General features: G+C 35.6%; 1 pseudogene; it reads right to left on the bottom strand.

The window, feature by feature from the left end:
• Positions 1 to 2,458: 2,458 nt before the first annotated feature.
• LOC111208931 lies at positions 2,459 to 7,253 on the bottom strand (annotated as a pseudogene).
• Between the last annotated feature and the right edge of the window lie 18,015 nt (positions 7,254 to 25,268).

Here is a 25,268-nt window from a genome sequence, read left to right on the forward strand (position 1 = left end):
ACCCAACACTTACTGGTAATTTTTAATATATTAAAGTTTTAATTGCATTTAAATATACTAATTATACATATTGGTCTAAATATATGTATTCTTTCAAATTTTGTAGGTTTTTGACGGACAATTGTGTGGGACAGAGCGTTGGAGATATCATCAGGGCAAACTTCCGGGAAGCGCATCCGAACTGGTCTCTTACACCTGACCACGTTCGGAGGACTTGGTTCAAGTGCATTGCAGTTAGTTTTAAATATATTTTTTTTATTATTTATTTAAAAATAATAATTTATTTAATTCAGTTTTTTCTATTAATGATTTTTTGTAGCAAAAATGGAATTGGTCCATTGCTGTCAACGAAACGGCGAAGGCAGAGTTCTACAAAAAGGCGATGGCTCGCCTAAAGAACATTGTTGGTGATTGGAAGGAGAAGTGGAGGGTTTTGGGGGACGACGTAAAAGAATTCTACCTCAGCAATGACGTTTGGAAGGGCTTGAAGGCTTATTGGAATTTGCCTAAGCCAGTTCAAAGCTCTCACTTGCTCTACGGCTCGGTTGACCCGCGATGATGATGGTAACCTGCCAGTACCTCAGACTTTCGGACAGATTCCACATGCTGGGAGGGCACTAAAAATTGTAAGTCTTCGATCTTTCTTAATTTTTATTAAATATATATTAATTAAGTATTTATTGAATGCGTGAGTTTAATTTAAATTTTTTTTATACAGGCTGTCCAAGAAGGAACACCACCATCTCTGGCCCGACTTTACAAGACGACACACCAGCATTCTGATGGCACCTTTTCGCATCCTCAAGCAGAGAGGATCTACAACACTGTTGAGGCTCGGATCCAGGAGGTCCAGACTCAGTTGTCGCAACAAAATCCGGAAGGTGCACCGGTCCAGTTGTACACCGTCGAACAAGACAAAATTTTTGAGCAGATAAAAAATTCGATCTTTTAAATATATGTTTATTTAAATTTTTTATTCTTTAACTTAGTTTTACATATGTACTAATTAATATCTATTTATTAATTGAAGGTTGCCCCGAAGAAAAGGGGACGTATTGTCGGGATTGGGTCTGTGAACGATGTCCCGAGGGCGAGAGCTGAATACGCTGCAAGAATGGAAAAAGAATCTTCTCTCCGTAGGGATTTGACAGCTGCCAAAGAAGTCATAGCCGACCACGGGGACAAATTTGCGGTTATGGCAAATATGTTCGATATGATGATAGAGACAAACCCAAACGTCAACCCGGCTCTTGCCTCTAGGTGGCAGTCTCTACGTCCGACCTTTATCCCCGTGCGCACACCGGAAGAGCAGGAGGATTTAGAGCGATGTGCGGATGAGCATAGTTCCGACTTCTTCGACGAAATAAACCTTAACACTTAGTTTTTTTCGGTTTTAATTAATTTGTATTTTGAATGTTTTATATTATGGATATTATTATGTTTCCGGATGTTAGATATTTTCTTTTAATTTTATCAAATTTTAAAATTTTAAATCAAACTAAATTTAAATATTTTATTTTAATTAATATATAAAATTCGTAAATAAATACAAAATTCGAAAATAAATAAATAAAGTTGGTCAAATTACGACCAATGAACATCTAACCTCGATGTAAAGTGGTCGTTACATTATGACGAATAAACATCGACATAAGAGGTAAATTGGTCGTAAATTTACTACCAATGTACATCTAATATATGAGACGTAAATGTGCACCACTTTTACGACTAATGCTTTTACGATTAACTTACGACCAATTGTCTGAGTCGTACATGTATGTCTGATTTACGACTAATTCATTTAGTCATAATATTACGACCAATGTGCCTCTAATAATTATTTACGACCAGCTTGTAACGACCTATCGGTTTTCGAAGTTAATTGGTCGTAAAGCCCATATTACGACCAAATAGCTACTAATACTCTATTCGTTAAGGTCATGTTTTCTTGTAGTGAACAACTTCTTAACCCGAAAGGCTCTTCTTGTTCCAAGAATTGTCCCATAAGGCCTGAGATTGAAAGTAATGCATGCTAGATGACATTAAATGAGTTTTTTATACTAATGTTTGTTCATTAAATGATTCAAAATTTTGCAACCGATTGTAAAATAACGAATACAAATGTTGGTTTCATAAATGTATCATCGTTGTTGAAGAGTTAATGTATTACAATTCATTTTAGTTGTTTTTAAGACTTCATATGCACAAAAGTAAATTAAGTTTTGCGACTGACACAAATCACCAAAATCATATAGGCAACATTGATTGTAAAATGACAAAAGAGGATTATATTTTTTTCTCTCGATATTTACTATTGACTCTCTATAAGTTATTTTATTTTCTACCTCTATAAAATTGTGTTTTCACTTCGTTTCTGTTTTACTGATATGAGTTTTGTTTTTTTAACCTCTTCTATGAATTTGGTGAATTACATAAATGTCAATTTAAAAAGATGGTCATCTGTTAAAATTAGTTTCACCCTAGATACATATCTAAAGATCATATTTTTGAAAACAAATCACCGGCAAACTCTATTCACAAGTTAGTATTTAAATCTTATATATCATGCTGTTATACAATATAAGTGCATGCTCGATTCTATCTAGTATATATTCACCAGTTCTTACAATTATAATAGGTAGATATTGTTTTAGAGAGAAACAAATATTAGACGAATGATCAAATTTATCATTTTTCGAACAAACTCATAAGGAGGTGATTGAAATCTTGTCATGATATTTCATTAAAATCTTTTTAGGAACAAAAATAACAAATTAGAAATCACCTATTTAAAAAATAATTTGTATACATAAAAGTGTATACATTAGAGTAAACGCATAAATATAGAGGGGATAAGCAAGTGAAATAAAGAACAAGATTGTATTCGTCTCCAAGTGTATCTTTTACCTCGGATTTTTCAAATGGAGCAGCATGAAGATGATGGATATGATTATGGAAGAGGCACCAACGACGAGATATGTGATACCGAGGAAGTCCTTTCTTCCTCCTAACCAACTTGAGGTGGAGAGAATAAGCTTCATCTGTCCACTAAAGCTATAAATGTTGTAATTGTTTATCAAATTGACCACAACAACGTTTCCTGGTTCCAAGTCCCTCTTCCATTCTTCCATAAAGTTTCCGGAAGCTTAGACGGGCATCCACACAATAAAGTCCTCTTGGTCACTAATGTATACAAAATCTCTTAAAGCTCAAAAACATTATTGATATCTATGGTAGTAGTGGTTAAGAATGCATACTGTAACTTTTGGATCCAGCTTTGGTCCACTAATCAAAGTTCCGTTCTGGAAATTGAAAGGAAACACATTCTTTCTAAACTTGTGTTCATGGTCACTCTTCCACGCAGTGTCATTCCTGCTCACCTTCAGTTTCGTTCTTTCACGAGAAAAGTTAGTATCATAGAGCATACTCCAAGCTATTAAACCACAAGGGACAACGGGGAGACCATTAGATGACTCCTCGAGTTTACAAGCACTTGTGTGGGTATACTCCTGTCCATGTAACAGTTGTTGATCACTTCTACTCTTTACATACCTTAAAACAATAATCATGCTCTTGCAAAATGATGGACTTTCTCATCATCAGTTAATTGAACTACACAAGGGATCTTATTATTTACCGCCGATGGTTTTGACAGTAGTTATCAAGCTGGTAGTATAAAAAATGGGAGCTTTCTTATAGTTTTGTACCTACAAGTCAATGCATACAAATATAAAGATACTGATAGTCATAAAAATACCACCAATATGTAACAATGAAGATAATTTTTGATTGGGAAGGAAAAAAACATTAATTGTTGAGATAAGTTTGAAGAAAGTTTAAAGAGGAAGTAACCTAATCCTACCGAGTTATAGTTTACTAAAAAGATTAGGAAATATGTGTTAAGACTATTAAGTTTAGTAGTTATTAAATCTCTATATAAGGACATGCAAACTTGTTGCATAACTTATGAGTTAGAAATCTTGTGAAAACTTAAGTTTTAAGTGAGTTTCTTAAACTAATAAGAGAGTGATTCTTATTGATCTTTGAGTTCATACAAACAACATACGTTTCTACATTACCTTCACGTAAAGTACAATTCTTTGGGATTGATGAATCTGTAATGTAAGACAGTTTGTGATTTGATTCTGGATAGCACAAAGGAATGGAATAAAGCTGCTTTCATCAGAGACACTTTGATCTACATTCAAGCTGATCATCATCTAGGCTAAGTAGCTTGTGTGTACTCTTTTTTCCTTTGATTGGTTTTGTCCCACTGGATTTTCTAATCAAGGGTTTTAATGAGGCCACAAGTTGCTTCTTTTACCTCCTAGATAATTGATCTTGGTCTGTCCTCATGACGACCTTATGTTATATAAGCTATGCTTTTTATTTCATGTTTTAGTTTCGAAAACTCTAAGTATTTGGTCTTTGTTTAAGTTTCCAAAGAGTGTGTTCTCTTTATGTTTCTGTCTAGTTTCGAGACCTTGTGCATGTACAAGGATCTCTCTATTTATATGTTTCAAAACCTATCTATGAAAGCACTCATCTTTTATTCTAAAACTTGTTTTCTTCTTCTTAAACATCTCTGTCGAGTTGCTTAAGTTCTGGTGTGTAATATATCCAGAGTTAAGGGTTCTTATTTGGTGTGTCATATCCAAATCAGTCGCCTAGGAGTATCAAGAGATCATCCATCCTTCTTGTGTCACCATTCGATCCACTGCCTTTGAGAAACTTGAGTCTTTTGATTCGTTTCTGAAAAGGATTATCGCATCTGTTCCAGAGAGCATCCTAGGGTTACATCAGGTGGTATCAGAGCAACTCTGGAAAGGAATTGTTCTATTTCTCTAAAAATTTCGATTGATATGTTCATCTCTTTGATCAGTTTGAATAGATATGTATGTCTGCTGTTAAGATCTGATAAATCCGAGTACTTTGATCGCAATTCTGAGTTTAGACTGTTCATATCCTTGTAGATTGAGTTTTTGATCTGATTTGTGTGATCTGTTTCTGTTAAGGGTATGAGTGATCAATCTGTTCTGGTTTAAGAATTTTGTGTTAATTGATCTGATCAGGTTGCTTAAAATCGAAATTACCTTGAACCTGATCTGTTTTCTGCAATCTGAATATGTGTATGGTTTATTATAACCGATTAGTTTTGGTGTTTTTAGTTATTTTATGCATTTTGTTTAAATTATTAAATAATCTCTTGTAGAATATAATATTTTCATGTTATTGTATCATTTTAAAATACTATTTAAGTATGGAATTCGGAGGCAAAAAACACCTTCAACTTCTTTAATTGATCGACTGTCCCTTTCTTGTTCGAAATTGTTTCAGTTTTTACATTGCTGCTTCTTCATCCTCTCCAAGTCTTTTTCCTTTTGGTGTATCCCCAAGCGCTAAATCTGCATGGTTTCCTTTAAAGTTATCATTCAATATTTCTCACTTAATGGTGATTAATGCCTCATTTCTATCGACCTTTCACCCCGTCTGTCTTCACTAAACACCGGAATTTGTCGCAGTTTGAACTTTGTTGGAAATCTATGGCTGATAATCTTCACGTTACTATACATGCCATGTTACTCCATAACGATGATCTTATTGATTTCCCTGACAGTCCGAGATTCAAAGTTTTCAAGGAAAACTCAATAAGTTTGTTAAGTCTTCTGCTCGATCCTAACTGTCAACGGTACCTACGGATAAGATGATCGAGGAGATGCCATGTATTTGAAGGGTTTATGGTCATTTTAGGTGTATCGCTATCTCTGCTGAGAAATTCTAGTATATATAGAACAAAAAAAAAGAAAACACATATAATAATTGGACGGATCATGTCTAGAAGATGCCCCTCCTGTCTAGAAGAATTTTGTTTTGATTAATTACACAATTTTACACGATTGCGATGTACATCATATATATAGAATTTTTGTAATGATGTTGATTTTTGTATCTAAAACACATTTAAATGATGCCCCTCCTGTCTAGAAGAATTTTGTTTTGATTAATTACACGAATTATAATCTTTTTTATGCAATCCTTCTAATCTATGAACATGTATCCAAGAAACTAATTTTCCCATACGTATGGAACATCCCTTAAAATTGTATTCAACCTTGCAATGGTCAATGCCGATGGTTTTCAAATTTTTACTATGATTATATTTAATTTTGTGTAAACAAAATCTGTTCTATATAGACAAAAATAGAATAAGATTTGACTGCATGCATTGTGCAATGCACACTCACGCACAATCAAAGAGAAATTGGTCCATTTGTGTGCCAAAGTGTCAAAATCATGTGTACAGATTATTACATTGGCTATTTGATGAATTTTGGTCCTTGCTATAGCTATCTCACAAATTAACTCTATTTTTAATGCTATGTAGAACTCATCTTTAACGGTTTCTCATTATGTATTCCCATATTAATGATGAATAGTAAACACTTCATGCAAATCAATTTATTCTAAAGTTGCGGACTGATAAAATATTGTCGAGACCCTTAGTAAGATTAACTCATTACGGTGGAAGGAGAACACCTCCAAATATAACACCAAATTTATAGACATGTATACTGATCCCTAAAATCAACACCAACAATGTTCAGTTACTTTATGAGATCACTTTCAGAATGTTTTGGACGTTATTGAAAACTAAAAACCGCCGTTTTAGTCGAATTGTAAGAATTTTATTTTTATAGGTTTAGAAAATAATTTTTTTATATTATAAATATCTTTAAAATTTATCCAAGATACATAATTGAAAATATTGCAATAACAAAGAGAAGAAATAAATTGACAAATATATTGGATTACTTTAAAGAAAATTATTAATTACAAGTTTGGGAAAAAATAATAATAAACAAAAAAACAGATTTATTTATTAATTTAAATGTAAAATTGGATTTCCATAAATTTAAATCTTACTAGGACAATGTTTGATAAAGAAATTTAGAAGAACAATGAATGTGATGTTATCCGGGTTTTAGTTAAGAAAAACTATATCTTCATGATTTATATTAATATTTTTTAGATCCAATTAATAATAAAAGCATTGACATATATATATATATATATATTTATATCTTACAAAATAGTAGATTCAAACAATGAATATAAAATATATGGGACATCCCATAATTGGAATAGTACCCAGATTTTAAACTATTTTTAGACATTTTACCTTAATAATTTCATATATCACCTATACCACAAATTAAACTCACCCTCACATCTTCCTATATATACAACCATACCAAAACAATAAAACATCAACTTTTACAATTCATAGTAACAAAAAAACTTCTTAGGTAATATCAAAACAATTTCTGAAAAAATGATGAACACAAAAAATATAGCAATGTTTATGATGATGATGTTGGTAATAATGGGAACGGAGAACATTTTGGTTCAGGCAAATCGTCCCTTGTTTGAAATCTCTAGTGGACGTAGACATGTTGCATCCACCCCTACTCCTCCAGCTTAGTATAAATCTCCTTTTCCTCCGCAAGATCTTTCGGCTGAAACAATAGGCCCCGAGAATATGAAACATACATGAAAAATATCCGAGACATGCAAAAATAAGCTATAACTATTATGTCTAAATAAATAAAGAGCAATAATTACTTTCCTCCTAGTATGTATTTTTATTTATTGCTCATAGCATCATTAAATAAAAATAAAAATAATGATGAAAGCAGATGTTTTGTATAAGATATAAGAAATATTATAACTATTGAATTTATGAATTTATGGTGCATTTCATGGTTAAAGATGCAAAGAAAATCACAATATTTTCCATATTGTCATACTACAATTATTTAAAGATTAATATTTTACAAATTAATAAATGCATCCATAGAACACATATTATAAATGAAAAATTCTTAGTCTATTAGTTGGACCAAATATTTTATTAATGTTACTACTTAAAAAAATGAAAGTTTAATCTACAAGAATGTGATTAATAAAGACAAATTAACATGAAATCTCCGGTAACGTATAAAAATATTTGTTTGTCGTAGTCCTACATATTAAGAGTAAAAGGAATTCATCATTGTTATGATGTAGAAAAGTTCCGTTTATTGAAGTATCTTTGTGAAAAGTATTGTCTATCAAAGAAATATCTTATAGTCATTTCATATTTTATATTAAAATTTATTTCAGACAACAAAATAAAAATACTACTATATAAAAATCACTAATTTAAAGCTTTCACAGCGTATCCGTCAACATGTAATGAAGAGTTGGCAGCTCAGCTACATGTGACAAGCCATCTGAGTTCAATAAACCACACTTATAAACCAAGACTACATTCTGATCCTCGCAACCGCGCGGTAATATTTATAATTTTATGGCTTCAAGTTAAAAATCTATAATTTAACGATATTTAATAAAATTTTCGGTTCTAGATTATATTTTTGGATTTCGGTTCGTGGTTGGGTTTTGTTTTTGATGCAAGAAATATATGAACCTTTCAGTTATTTATGAATATGAGTTTGGTTTGGTTTAGTTATTTTTATTTTCGTTTGGTTTAAATAACACTATTAGTAATCCATTAAAATTGGTATGAATGGTGACCAGGGAACGGTGAAGAATAATGTATTGCCTAACGTTCCTAAAACAAATTACTATTCACAAGGAATAATAATTCTCTCTTATTCCTTTTTATTCTCTTTTTTTGTAGAGAATTAAAGAACAAAATTATTCTTTGTTAAATTTGATAAGGAACAACTATTTTTTTTCATTCCTGCTATTTTATTCCCATATTTATTTTTTTTATTCGTTTTTCTTGTTTCCCAGATGATCACCAGTCACATCCTTAGAGTTCAATTGGAACACGTGGATTGAATAGGGAAATGTCGCTCGGATAGAAAGCCACTTAAGACTAATGATAACTTGATAAAGTAAAAAGATTTTCATCTCAAGCAAACTCATAGTTTCTCAACTTATTTCATAAATAAATGATCTCATAATACCTGTCATCCTTAAAGACCAACACGTCAAAGAAAGACTTAAAAACAACGATCCAGCTTTCATGTCTGTCATGGTTTCTTAACAAAACATGTTGTTGTGTAATCCTCTTCATGTTGGGTTTTTTTCTGAAAAGAGAAAAAGCTTTAGAAAATCTAACATTTGACATGAGAATTGTTTCTACACAAGTTGTCTCAATAAGCAGAGATCATTCACCTAAAATTCATTAGCTTTTCTACTCCTATGTGCATTACATAATAAAAGTTAAGGCCTTTCAGGATCAGAGAATGAATACTAACCTAAAATGATTCTTGTCAAATTCTTAACTAAAGTACCTTTAGTTGATATAACTCATCATAAATAGATAGGACTATTACTTCCCACAGGCCAGTCATGGTAGGATACCTCTAGTTACATGTTGAAGGCTCTGAACATCTTCAGACCACTTCTTCCGATGAAGCTGCGACACAATCCAAAACCATAAATGAGCATGGAAGATATCAAACGACAAATTTTCAGAGAGAATAACTAACAACCTGAACGTAACTCAATCTGCAAAATGCCCAAAAAGCCTTTTTAGACTTCTCAGAAGCGTCTTCGCAAACAACAACTTCCAATCCCTTGTATGTAACAGTCTTTCCATTGCTCTTCTTTTTCATGTTAATAAGCTTTTTGGCGTTTCTAAACCATAGCTGGTGATGTATAGAAGCTATCAAGTCCCAATAACACTAAATTTGATAGAATTATAGAATCATTAAAAACTAAACTTTTTGAATAACTTGAGATTTTGTAAGTCAGTAAACAATCATAAAACCAATAACACTAGATTTTAGTACGAATGGTGGAATCCATTAACCAATAACACTACAATTTAATTTTTTTAACAATCATCAGATATTCACATCCCATTACTGTGTTTTTATATTTAGTCATAACATGTTCAATTGTTCCAAATTTAAAACATAACACGGTAAATTTCAATTAAAGACTCTTAATTAATATATTATATTTCTAGTATTCATATGGGATCCATATTGATTTTTAAGGTCATCTTGATATTTAGTCCATCTCTTTCAAATACAATCCATCATAATCATCTTCGACTCAATGCTTCGCTTTCGTCTTCCTCAACCAGCCATTTTCTATGTTTCGGTTTTCTCTCTTCAAAGCCTTCGTCCCACAACACTCATAAAGTCCATTTATTAGTGCTTCAATCAAAAGGCATGTAACAGTTTCAGTTCTGTTTTCTTTAAATCATATATATTCTTCAGTATTGCCAACTCTACCATTTAAGATTTGGCTATTATTTGGAAAAAAATTTACCAGCTACATCAAGTATCATAAAATATGGTGGAAAACATCAAAAGTATGAAAATATGTTAATAACGTCACTATGTTTATGTTAATTCATGCCGCATGTACGAAGAAAAATAATATGGTGGAAACTACATAATCAGGTTTAGTGATTTAAGATTAATGAAAGGGTTCAATCCGTAATTAATTGAAATTAATCCCAAACAGACAGTAAGGGGGTGGGTCTAGGAGATGGTGGTAAAGTGAGACCACACAAAGAGCTCTTCGTCATTCAGTCAGATTAGGTTTACGATTCATGGGGGTGATCTTGTTGAGTTTTAAGAAAACCCGGCCCAACTTATTAAACCTTACGAGACACAACTCTAATTTCCCCAAATCAATTAGTTAGGGTTCTAAGCTAATAAATTGGGGATTTCGAACAGAAAGTGAGAGAGAGAAATGGAATTGGTTGGAGACTTTTCTGTGAAAGTACTTAGTTTAACTTATTTAAACTAATCACTTTCAATTTGTGTTTGTATAGCTGATTGGTGGTCTACTTATGGATCATCAGCTCCTGATCTAAGAGACTTTGCTGTGAAAGTACTTAGTTTAATTTGAAGTGCATCCGAATGTGAAAGAAATTGGGGCGTTTTTGAGCTTGTAAGTCTGTTAGATTCATCTTATTTTGTAGTTAGATTGTTTCCTAAGTTCACTAACTGTTTGTTGTTCTAATATTTATAGCTTCACACAAAGAGAATGAACCGATTAGCTCAACATCGCTTGAATGACATGGTGTTTGTTAAGTACAACCGAACCTTGCAACGTCGTATGAAGAGAAGTGATAGCACTGATCCTATTCTCTTAGAATAGATTGATGATATTAATGAATAGTTGATGGGAAAAATGGAAGGGAACTCTGACAATAATGATCAAGATGATCATGTCTTTAACAATGATGATCTGACATGGAGTGTCGTGAGTGAAGCAGCAGGAGCTGAGGAACCTACCTATGCTACTAGAGGAACAAAAGGCGCATCAGAAGTTGATAAGGGAAAAATAATTTACGTCTTCTTCTACTCAAACAAGAAACCCTACAAATGTGACTGCAATCTATGCCCCCGTGGGTGGAGGAAGGCAAACGGTGTAACTGAATGTTCTCACTCCATGGCAACCTCCAAAAAATCAATTTTGGGTTGCCATGAGAACCTCCCACATGGTTCTTTGTTCTACAGCGTAATTCCTAAGTACTTTTGTGGTGTTGTACTGTCACAGACAACTATTCTTGCTACTGACTCGTGGTATATAAAATCTCTTCTCTAACATACATACATCAATCAAACAGTGAATTTTAGGTGTCTTTAGCTCTGGATACACCTATAGAAGTTGGACTGAATGATTGTATATTATTAGAGAGGTAATTGATTTGCACATGTGTGTAAGAGGATTACATGGTTACTCAAACTAAAAAATCCAAAACCAAAATTTAGTGTGTCGTTTCAAAAAGATAAAGTAACATTTATTTTGAAAATAATCTTAAGCAGCATAACAAATATTACAAAATATAAATAAAACATGGTATAAGTAAAGAGGTCTGTTAGAGATTTATACTTAAGATCACTAATAAGCCTATTTATTATAAAGTATAAGTAATATATTGGAAATTATAAGTAAAGTTAAAATATAAGTAAAATATAAGCAAACTATTTTTTTTTTGCCATCTCAATGATTTTATTGATCAGAATTTACAAACTGTTTTATGAAAGACGGACAAGTATGGAACAAGCTCCAAGCTTGATTTTGTAAGATAATTGTTTTGGCTAATTTATCAGCAACTGTATTTCCTTGTCGTCGCGTATGTTGAAAAGCCGTGGATGTAAATTGTTGCTTCCATGCATCTATTGTTGTAAGGAAGATACGGAGTTTAGGAACACTTGAATGCTTCAGTAAATGTTGACACAGGTTAAAGTTATCACCTTCAAATATTATTCGACGATACCCCAATGACCAAGCACATTGCGCGCATTGACCATATTAGAGCTAGGGCCTCAGCCTCCTCCACTGCATGTCGTCCTTCAAATTTACCCACTCCACAGTTTAGAAAAATACCATGTGAGTTCCGGATGACCCAGCCCATTCCAGATGTCTGATATTGTGTTAGCGAGGCATCGTAGTTACATTTAACCCATCCCTCCACTACAAGAAAACAGCGGTATTCTGACGGACATTCCGACGGAAAATGAAATCCTCGAAATATCCTTCGGAATTTCCGAGGAAATTCCGAGGAAACACAAAATTTGGTTTCCTCGGAATTTTCTCGGAATATACCGAGGGAATTCCGAGGAAATACTAATCCGTCGGAATATTCTTATGGAATACCGAGGAAAAACGTATTCCTCGGAAAAAACCGATGAATTCCGAGGATATATTTTAGCCGTTAGAGAGCCGTTGGGGGATTTTAAAATTCTGAGGAAATTCCGACGAACTAGCCGTTGGCGTCGGAATTCCGTCGGAATTTCTTCGGGCTGTCGGTAGGATTTCAACTATAAATACAAGCACCCCTCTTCCTCTTCATTCACTCCATATCTTCATCCTCCCTCTTACTCTCTTTACACACGAATTTGATTCATAAAAAACATGTCTTCTTCCAATTATTTTCGTTCTTGGATCGATCGACCTCATTTGGATCCGAACACGAGATTGCTTACGGAAGAATACCAACGAGGTATAACCGAATTCATGGGGTTAGTTCACCGACAACCAGAAGCAAAAACAGGTATGTTAAGATGTCCTTGCTCTAATTGTAAAAATAGAAAGGTTATTAAAGAGTGGGATGTTTGGACTCATCTATATTTGAGTGGGTTTACACGAAGTTACAAAATTTGGTATCATCATGGGGAAACTGATTATGAACATGGTAGTACTAGCGAACCTCAGCCAGCGGTTAGATTAGAAGAACCAATTAGAACGGATGTAGATTATGGTGTAGGTACTGAGCAGATGGTAAATGATCATTTTAGAGGGGAAGATTTACCCAATGCACAAGCTAGGAGATTTTATGATATGTTGGATGCTGGAAAGCAACCATTGTACGAAGGTTGCAGAGATGGTCATTCAGCTTTATCATCTGCTACAAGATTGATGGGCATTAAAACAGATTATAATTTGGCTGAAGACTGTGTGGATGCGATTGCTGATTTTGTAAAAGGTATTCTACCCGAGGATAATGTAGCTCCTGGTTCATACTACGAGGTTCAGAAACTCGTAGCTGGTCTTGGTTTATCGTATCAGGTAATAGATGTATGCAGCGACAACTGCATGATTTATTGGAGGGCGGATGAACAGCGGGTTACATGCAAATTTTGTGGAAAGCCTCGTTATAAAGATACGAGTGGAAGAGTTCCAGTGCCATATAAAGGATGTGGTATTTGCCTTTGACGGAAAGGTTGCAGAGGTTGTATCTGTCTGAACACACAGCGCAACCAATGAGATGGCATGCGGAGCACTCAACAGATGGTGAGATTAGACATCCTTCAGATGCAAAAGCGTGGAAGCATTTCCAATCAAAGTATCCCGACTTTGCGTATGAGAGAAGAAATGTCTACCTTGAATTATGTACTGATGGTTTCAGCCCGTTTGGCAAGAGTGGAAGACAGTATTCTCTATGGCCCGTCATTCTTACACCATACAACCTATCTCCAAACTTGTGCTTGCGACGAGAGTTTTTGTTTCTCTCGATTCTCGTTCCCGGACCAGAGCATCCTAAGAGATCACTTGATGTGTTTCTTCAGCCACTAATATATGAGTTGCAACAACTATGGGCTCAAGGTGCTGAAACATACGATGTTTCGTGTAAAGAAAACTTTCAAATGCGGGCAGTACTAATGTGGACAATAAGTGATTTTCCAGCATATGGTATGTTATCTGGATGGACAACGCATGGAAGGCTATCATGTCCATATTGTCAAGATAACACTGATGCTTTCCAACTAAAACACGGAAGGAAAACGTGTTGGTTTGACTGTCACAGGAGATTCCTACCACCTGATCATCCATATCGTAGGAGTAGGAATTTGTTTACGAAGAACAAGAGGGTGTTTGACAGTCCACCTCCGGAAATTTGTGGGAAAGATTTGAAGATACAACTAAGAGATTTTGGTGCAGAAAGGACGCCAGACGTCGGTGGACATGAGCGTTTTCCGGTAGATGCTGTTGGAGACCTACATATATAACTGGCACAAAAAAAATATTTTCTAGGATCTGCCATACTGGGAGGATCATCTGCTAAGGCATAATTTAGATGTCATGCATATTGAGAAGAACTTTTTTGACAATCTCATGAACACGATCCTTAATGTTCAAGGTAAAACAAAGATAATTTGAAGTCAAGACTGGATTTAGTCGATATATGTGCTCGTTCAGAACTTCATGTTGATGAGAATGGTAGGGCTCCTTTTCCCATATACCGACTTGATGCAGAGGGAAAAGATGCGTTCTTTGATTGGATTTCAAACGATGTGGAATTTCCAGACGGTTACGCATCAATTTGCGTAACTGTATCGACAGAAAGGAAGGAAAGTTTACTGGCTTGAAAAGCCACGATTGCCATGTAATGATGCAGCGCCTCCTTCCGTTTGCCTTCAAGGAACTATTACCACGAAATGTTCATGAAGCAATTGCAGGGATAAGTGGTTTCTTCCGCGATTTATGCACGAGATCAGTGACTCTTGAAGGTATTGAAAATTTGAAGACTAACATAGCCGTGATTCAGTGCAACCTTGAGAAGATATTTCCTCCCTCATTTTTTGATGTTATGGAGCATCTTGTTATTCACCTGGCAAGAGAATTGGAACTTGGTGGTCCTGTGCAGTATAGATGGATGTATCTGTATGAGCGGTATATGTTCCATTTGAAGAAGATGGTGAAAAATTTAAGTAGGGTGGAAGGTTCTATAGTCGCACAGATGATCAATGAAGAAACTTCAAACTTTGCCGAGTACTACTTTCCAGCAGAAGTTCAGACCAAAAACAGAAGACCTGCTCGGCATGATGATAGAGGCGAACGGGCAACATATCATGTTACGGTTCCAGACATTTTCACAGACGTTGGACGACTTAGCGGAAAACCAAAGGACCGTCGACTTACTGAGCAGGAGCGCAGTAATTTGCAAACATATTTGCTCACCAACTGCGAAGATGTTCTTCAATATGAGAGGTAAATAAATTAGCTTACAAATTTTTATTTTAACAAGTTGAAATTTAAATCTTAATTAATTACATTATTGTCATCATATGTACAGGATTTTCATGGCAGAAAAGCGGTTCGAATATAGATACGCCACAGAGGACGAACTAGAAGAAATGAAGCAGAGAGAATTTTCTGGATGGATGTTTACTTATGTGAGTGCTTTAAACAAATTAAAATATCATTTATCACATATTTATACTAATTCACATTTATTGATATAACATATATATGTGCTATTAATATAGGTGTCTGCTGGTTTGGCCAGAGGTGAAACATTTGACGATTGGATACGCGAGATGGTCGTTGGACCAAAATTTGTTGTGAAGTCATATCCGAGATTTTGTACTCGAGGATATGCATTCACAACTCAGAAGAGGAGACGTTCGAGTACGACTTATGATGCTGGCGTTTGTTCTGCATCAGGAGATGATGTATACTACGGACACATACATGAGATTTTGGAAATCAAGTATTTGGGCATGGTTGGATTGCGCTGTACTGTTTTCTATTGTGATTGGCACGACAACACTCTAGATCGAGGTGTGAGAACAGATGCATTTGGTGTTACATCAGTAAATTCGAGGCGAAAGCTGCAATATTATGATCCTTTCATTCTTGCTTCTCAGACCGATCAGGTAATTAAATGTTAATTATTTAGAATGATTCATCATTATGTGTATTAATTTATAATTTTACTAATAATTTTTTAAATGTTACAGGTTTGTTATATCAAGTACCCCCGGGTAAGGAACATAGATGATCCATGGGTTACTGTTACAAGACTCAACCCGAGAGGCCGAGTTCAGGAAAGTTCTGAGCTGGAAGACCCACTACAACCAAGCACATCCGGCAACTTAAGTGCAGCAGAAGATTTAGCTGGAGTTGGCCTTGTAGTCGATTTAACCGACTTCGGAGAGGAAGCCGTCGTTCACGTAGAGGATGAACCAGTGATTGGAGAGTTTCACCAAGATCCAGATTCAGATTCATCTGGTGATGATGACTCGGAAACAGACTAGCATCGACTTTTTTTTTTTTAATAGATATTCCGACGGAATTCCGAGGAAGATAATGGTTTCCTCGGAATTCCGTCGGAATATTCCGAGGAAATAGGGTTTTTAAACCGAAAACAATGTTTTGCGGTTTGAATAACACTTATATAACCCTTATTAAGTGTCTTAGACTGATTATGAAGTCAAAAATTTGTTCCTTACCCTATAATAAACACTTTTCCGATTGTATGAACGAAATCCCCACAACATAAGAGAAACACTTATACACTTTAATGAACGGTAAAGAGAATACTTTTAATTCGTTTTGAAATTTGTTATTTCATGGTTTATGATCATCTATACAAAGAATCCTCAATGATATGCATTACAATTGTATAAGAAATGAAATACGGCAAAAAAAAATTGATGTTTTGAAACCCCAAACACTAGTTCCTCGGTATTTCCTCGGAATATTCCGACGGAATTCCGAGGAAGATAAGGGTTTCCTCGGAATTCCCTCGGAATATTCAGAGGAAATTCTGAGGAAATAGGGTTTTTAAACCGAAAACAACGTTTTGCGGTTTGAATAACACTTATATAACCCTTATTAAGTGTCTTAAACTGATTATGAAGTCAAAAATTTGTTCCTTACCCTATAATAAACATTTTTCCGATTGTATGAACGAAATCCCCACAACATAAGAGAAACACTTATACACTTTATTGAACGGTAAAGGGAATACTTTCAATTCGTTTTGAAATTTGTTATTTCATGGTTTATGATCATCTATACAAAGAATCCTCAATGGTATGCATTACAATTGTATAAGAAATGAAATACGGCAAAAAAATTGATGTTTTGAAACCCCAAACACTAGTTCCTCGGTATTTCCTCGGAATATTCCGACGGAATTCCGAGGAAGATAAGGGTTTCCTCGGAATTCCCTCGGAACATTCCGAGGAAATTCCGAGGAAATAGGGTTTTTAAACCGAAAACAACGTTTTGCGGTTTGAATAACACTTATATAACCCTTATTAAGTGTCTTAGACTGATTATGAAGTCAAAAATTTGTTCCTTACCCTATAATAAACACTTTTCCGATTGTATGAACGAAATCCACACAAAACACTTATACACTTTAATAAACGGTAAAGGGAATACTTTCAATTCGTTTTGAAATTTGTTATTTCATGGTTTATGATCATCTATACAAAGAATCCTCAATGGTATGCATTACAAATGTATAAGAAATGAAATACGGCAAAAAAAATTGATGTTTTGAAACCCCAAACACTAGTTCCTCGGTATTTCCTCGGAATATTCCGACGGAATTCCGACGGATATTTTAGTATCCGTCGGAATTTCCACGGAATATTTTCATTTAACCGGGCAAATATTTCGCGAAAATTGAAATTAGAATTCCGACGGATAGTATCCGTCGGACCCTAGGTTTTATAACCACGAGCCGCTTCTTCTTCCCCATTTCTCTCTTCTTCCTCTGCGCGGCTCCTCTTTCCTCTCCGGCGATTTCCCCCTGAATTCCGACGATATCTCCGGCGATCTCCCCCTTCTCTTACACAAATCATGTAAGGACCTTACCCCACTCTCTTAGGTTCTATTTGTTAGGTTTTTGTGTAGATTCTATAGATTTTTGTTAGGGTGATTGGTTATGATTGTGATTTGGTTGTATAATAGGTTTAGAATTGTGATTTGGTTGAATAATTTGTTTTGTTGAATTGATTTAGAATTTTTTTATATTTTTTTTATATTTTTTTTTGTATTTATAAAATCAATTTTTATATATAAATTCGATTTTTGTGTATAAATTCGATTTTTGTATTTTACAAAACGATTTTTGTATATAAATTCGATTTTTGGATTTTACAAAACGTTTTTTGTATATAAATTCAATTTTTTGGATTTTACAAAACATTTTTTAATATCTATAAAACTTTTTTTGTGATTAAAAAATATTATTTGGGATTTAAAAAAAAATAATATATATATATATATATATATTTTATAAATTTCTATATTTATTAAACATTTTTAATATTATTAAAACTATTTTTTGTAATTATTAAACTATTTTTTATTTATTAAAACTATTTTTTGTTTATTAGAACTATTTTTATATATTTATTAAACATTTTTAATATCTATAAAACTTTTTTGTGATTAAAAACTATTATTTGGGACTTTTTGTTTTAAAAAAAAATATATATTTATATTATATAAATTTCTATATTTATTAAATATTTTTAATATCTATAAAACTTTTTTTGTGATTAAAAACTATTATTTGAGATTTTTAAAAAAAATAATTTATATATTTCTATATTTTATTAAATATATTTTTTTTAATTTACAGGTCTCATGATGATCAGACCAGGCCTCGACAGCGTCGTGGTCGTGGTGGTACGGGGAGCCAGTCTCGGGATTCCAGCCATTTTCAGGATTCCCCTTCGCCCCACAGCTCCTACCATACATCTCCCTCTGCTGCACCCGCTCCTGCTCCTCTCGCTCCCGCTGCTGCACCCGCTCCTGCTCCTCCGGGTCCTCCGGGAGTGATGAGTGTTGCGGAGTTGGTTCGACAGCCCGGTCGTGACCATCTTCCCTATCTCACTCCATATCCACATGGAGGGGGCAAACATGGTAATTAAACATATTTTTTTTTCTTTAAAATTTGATTCATTATTAACTGTTTGTTCTTTTTATTAGGCTCAACCGATCCGGGAACGGGATCAGCACATGGATCAACCGTATGATGTACTCGGCCCTCGACAGGGGACATCCGACTTTCACTCACTTCCCTACCGACAAGCAGCATCTGTGGTTTCGTCAGTTTGCGGTAAGTATTCTAATTTTTTACTTATATTTTTAATCTTTACTATAAATTTTCTACTAATTGTGCTTTTTTTTCAGCAAGAGTTCAACTGGAATTCCGATGAGACGCTTTTTATCTATCACCACTTCGTCCATAAAGTTATGGACAACTATGGGAAGCAGATCCACGAGTGGAAGAAGAAGTGGGAAATCAACAAGGTTTGTTTTTAATTTATTAAATAATTTTTTAAATTTATTAAACGATTTTTTAATTTATTTAACTATTTTTTTTTTTTTTTTACTAAAAGGTCCCAAAGTCGATAAACAACACGGTCTGGACGGAGTTGTGTGCGCATTGGGATAAGGAAGAGACAAAAGAAACTTCTTCCACCAACTCCACCAACCGCAGGAGCGACCGTAAAGGGAAGGGCGTCTTCACGCATAACTTGGGTGCTCAATCTATTGCCTCTCTGGGAGATCGCATGGTAAGTTCAGTCGTTTTTTCTTCAATTATTTAAATTTTGAAATTTTATTTTTTGTGCATTTCTTCTAATTTCTAATGTTTCTTTAATTTATGTTTTTTTCAAGGCGGAAGAAAATGATGGCGAGCCGGTTGATGATCTCGCCCTAATGAAGAGGGCGTATACCAACAAGAAGACCGGCCAGATTGATGACGGTCTTGTGAGGGAAGTGGTCACCCTGGTCCAAAATCAGGTGCAGGGACGAAGTGTCTCAGCTTCAAACCGAGGATGACGCTTCGACGGCTTCGACCAACTTGTCCCGGTTTCGAATCAACGAAATCGTTGAATCCGTAAGTTCTTTTTTTTTAAGTTTAATTCATTTATTTCTTGACTTAAATTTGGCTATTTTCTATTTCAGTCGGTTCCAAAGAAGAAGGGACGTTTGGTCGGTTTGGGTCGTCGCACCCGGTCGGTTCCTCCTTCTTCTGCACCACCGCCCTTTGTTGATCCAGAAGTACTTACGGCTCAGTTGAAGGACAAGGATGATCGCATATCTTTGTTGGAGACCCAGATGACGACTCAACAGGCGGGCTATGAGGCACAGAGGAGGCTGAACCAGCAAATGATGGAGATGATGCAGAGGATGTACCCGAACGAGGTGTTCCCGGACGTGCCAAACCCGTAGTTTTTTTTTTCCAAAAACTCGGAATGTTTTATTTTTATTTGTGAAACTTTGAATATTTTTGAATTTAAATTTTAATTTTAATTTTAATTTTAATGATTTCAATTTTAATTTTATTTTATATATTTTCGAATTTAAATTTCAAAAATTTTATTTTTTAAAAAAAATTAATTTTTTAAAAATTTCCGAGGAACGGGGTCCCTCGGAATATATCGAGGGACATGTTCCTCGGAATATACTGAGGGGCATGTTCCTCGGAATATACCGAGGGACACCGTTCATTGGAATATACCGAGGGACACCGTTCCTCGGAATATACCGAGGGACATGTTCCTCGGAATATTCCGAGGGAAATATACCTCGGAATATTCCGAGGGACATCGTTCCTCGGAATTTTCCGAGGAACATTTCGTCGGAACTTCCGAGGATTGGACCATCGGAAAATCCATCGAAATATCCCGAGGAAGCTCTCCCTCGGTATATTCCGAGGTGCTTTCCGACGAACTGGTGGTCCTCGGAATTTCCTCGGAAATTTGTTTCCTCGGAATTCCGTCGGAAAATTCCGAGGGATTTCCGAGGAAAAATGAATTTCCGAGGAATTATTTCCGAGGACTTGTTTCGTCGGTATGTCGTCGGAATAACGTTATTCCGACGACATACCGACGATTTTTTCCCTCAGTATGTCGCTGTTTTCTTGTAGTGCACAGGTGGTGGTTGCCATTTCGGAATTTGTTCCGAAGAAATTCCATTCCCAGCAGATGAAGAAGGGAGCAGACTCACAATACTCACCCACTCAACTATATCAGCATTAATGGAATCAAAACATTTGTTAATGGGGTGATCCTTAGCTGAATACAATAAATCATTCCTGCATTTCCATAATCTCGATAACGTCCAAATAGGTAGCAGACGTGTTGATCTTGGTATAGTCGCATCTCCCATAATCTTTAATAAGTATCTTATTTTATCTTCAAACTGGATATCTCGTTGCTGTAAAAAAGTGATAGGTATCCCAGTTAAATGCCAGATCATAATTGCATAAGGACAACCAAAAAAGAGGTGATCTTTGGTTTCTTCTTCTGAACAACATCGTGAACAAATCGGATCCACAGACCAAGAGCATTAGATAGTAGCCTCCAAAGGAAAAGCTTTAGTTTCGGTGGTGCATCAACAGACCATATATTTTTTGCAAGGTCGGGATTCACGTCTGAGAGAGTGTCTGATGTCATCATATGATAGCCTGATTTAACTGTATAGTTACCACCTCGAGTGTAACTCCACACGACGATATCTTGTTGATGATGTTGACATGAAGCAGAAGTAAGCTGCCAGACTTGAGAATTAAGCTGTCAAACTTGAGAATTAAGCTGCCAGACTTGAAAATTAAGCTGCCAGACTTGAGAATTAAGCTGCCAGACTTATAAGGTTTTATAAAGCTTTTATAAGGTTTTATAAGGTTTTATAAGGCTTTATAAGGGTTTTATAAGCTCGATTTTATTGAAGAGAAGAAGAAGAGAGAAGAAGATATTTTATTATATTGTGTACTGAGTTCACTTGTCTTTAAATACTTGTACCCAGATCCACAATTAAACTAAGGAAACTATTCTCTCATTCTTTCTTTTACATCTTGAGATCTACTTTCTCTCTCTCTATGTTCTTCATGTTCTTCATTTTCCATAAATAAACTCTCAATAATTCTCTCATTCTAACATGGTATCAGAGCATTAAGCTCCTGAAACTCACAAAAGCTTCCGCAAATTTCTTTCTTTCTTTCTCAGATTATCTTCAAATCTGTTGGATACATCCTTTTATCCACTGGTCCAAAGGTCTTTCAAAAGGGAAGAACCTCACCAGAACTCAAGATAGAGGAATACCCTATTCTCTAGAACTCAAAAAAGCTTCAACCATATCAGGAAAAGCTTCTTCAAAGTCCAGTTTATCTCAAAATCAGTAGGAACAATCTATTGTCCACTGGTCCATATCTCTCCATGAGGGAGAACTCCAACATGGTGTTGTTTCCAGAGTACAAGAAGGCTAAGGAACAACATAAGAACCACAATATGCCAAGAAGAAGTGACTTGAATCAAGCCAGGAATGTAATCAAAGAGTTTGAGCATCCATCGATTCAAGGTCGAACCATGTATTCATCTGTCATTGGTGGTTCAAATGAAGAAGGAACATGGAGAAGTACTGATAGTGCAGCCAACACTGATGGTCCAGCAACCATGAGTGACCTACATTCCCTTATCCAAGCCTTTATCTCATTCAAGAAGGCTGGTACACACTCTCTTGACCCTAAACCTATCATTATAGATTCAGGAGCAAGCCATCACATGATTAGTGATAGAAACTTGATGAGTGATGTCCAGCCTTCCTCAGGGAATGTTCAAATAGCAAATGGTGATAAGATTAAGATAGAAGGGATAGGGAACCTGAGGTTGTTTGATAGGGAATCTACTGCCTTGTATATGCCTCAGTTTACATCAAACTTACTATCTGTGAGAAAGGCTACTGTTGATCTGAGTTATCAGGTTGTCTTCAGATCAGATGAGGTTGAATTTCAAGACTTAAAGACAGGCCAAGTGATTTGAAAGGGGCACGTTCACAATGAACTATATCATCTTCAGAAGACAGAGATGTCTAGACCATCCGCTTCTCAGTGTTTGGCTAGTACATCCAGCGGGGTTGATAGCACACTATGGCATGCTAGGTTGGGACATCCTCATACAAGAGCCCTAAACTTGATGCTTCCAGGTGTGGTCTTCAAGAATGATGATTGTGAAGCTTGCATATTGGGTAAGCATTGTAGAACAGTCTTCTCACAGTCTAGCACCATCTATGAAAGATGTTTTGACCTAGTTCACTCTGATGTATGGACTGCTCCATGTGTGTCCAGAGAGAACCACAAATACTTTGTCACCTTCATTGATGAGAAATCCAAATACACTTGGGTGACACTGATTCCGTCTAAGGACAGGGTGTTGGATGCATTCAAGAATTTCTAGATCTATATCTGCAACCATTTCAATGCCAAGATGAAAAAAATTCTAAGGTCAGATAATGGTGGAGAGTATACAAGTCATGCATTTAAGCAATATCTTGCTCAACATGTGATTACTCACCAGACAAGCTGTCCTTACATTCCTCAACAGAATGGAGTTGCTGAGAGAAAGAACAGACATTTGATGGAGGCAGCAAGATCAATGATGTTCCACACCAATGTTCCAAAAAGATTCTGGAGTGATGCTGTGATGTCTGCTACTTATCTGATCAATAGAACTCCAACTAAAGTCCTCAACGACATGTCTCCTTTTGAGGTTCTAAATAAGACCAAACCATCTTTGGACCATTTGCGTGTGTTTGGATGCCTCTGTTTTGTGATGATACCTGGGGAGCTGAGGAACAAGCTTGATGCTAAAAGCTCAAAAGCTATGTTCATTGGTTACTCTCCAACTCAGAAGGGGTATAAGTGCTATGATCCAGAGTCAAGAAGGGTTCTTGTCTCGAGGGATGTGAAGTTTGCAGAATCTAGAGGCTATTATAATGGAAAGAGTTGGGATGAGCTCAAAGATCTTTCTCAATCAGCCTCAGATAGAGCAAATAACCTTAGGGGAGTAATGGAGAGCCTGGGAATCAGTATGCCCTCTTTACCAAGTGTGGAACCTGTCCCTGAAAATTTATCATCTACTGCAGTTGATAGTGTTGAGAGCACTCATCCTAATCATGAGGGGGGGCAGTAGAAATGTTGAGCAGTCTACACAAGCTCAACCTGAAGAGAGCTCTGTAGCTCATGATCAAGATGAGATGCCATCAGAATCAGATGTTAAGACTCAAGTAGAGGCGCCAAGTGAAAGAAATGAAGCAGAACCTGAGCAGATACAACTGATGAGAAGGAGTACAAGGATCAGGAAACCCTCACAGTGGATCAACACAGAAGTTTATTTCAATGCTGAAGCTGTAGCTCACCCAATAAGTGCAGTATGCTCCCTTGCTCAATATCCAGAAGATCATCAAGTCTTAATCAGTGAATTGGATCAGGAATACATTCCAAGAACATATGAAGAAGCTATGCAACACAAGGAGTGGAGAGAATCTGTTTGAGATGAGATGGGAGCCATGATCAAGAATGATACATGGTTTGAGACTGAACTTCCAAAAGGAAAGAAGGCAGTGACAAGCCGGCTTCTCTACACTATCAAGTATGGAGCCAATGGAAAACCAGAATGAAAGAAGACAAGACTTGTTGCAAGAGGCTACACTCAAGTCTATGGTGAAGATTACCTTGACACCTTTGCACCAGTAGCTAAGCTTCACACGATACGGATTGTACTCTCATTGGCTGTGAACTTAGAATGGGATCTGTGGAAAATGGATGTCAAGAATGCTTTTCTACAAGGAGAGTTAGAAGATGAGGTCTACATGAGACCACCACCTGGTATGGAACACCTTACCAAACCAGGAAATGTATTGAGGCTGAAGAAAGCCATCTATGGTTTGAAACAATCACCAAGAGCGTGGTACCACAAACTAAGCACCACACTCAATGGAAGAGGTTTTGTCAAGTCTGAAGCTGATCATACCCTATTCACCCTCACTAGCCAGGAAGGAATCATTGTCATTCTCATCTATGTTGATGACATTATCATCACAGGCAGTGACAAAGAAGGGATCATCTCAACCAAAACCTTCCTTAAGGCTTCATTTGATATCAAGGACTTGGGAGAGCTCAAATACTTCCTAGGGATCGAGATGTGTAGGTCTAAGGAAGGGTTGTTTCTATCTCAAAGGAAATACACCCTTGA

This window comes from Brassica napus, chromosome C7 (genome assembly GCF_020379485.1).
Source record: "Brassica napus cultivar Da-Ae chromosome C7, Da-Ae, whole genome shotgun sequence".
Lineage (NCBI taxonomy): Eukaryota > Viridiplantae > Streptophyta > Magnoliopsida > Brassicales > Brassicaceae > Brassica > Brassica napus.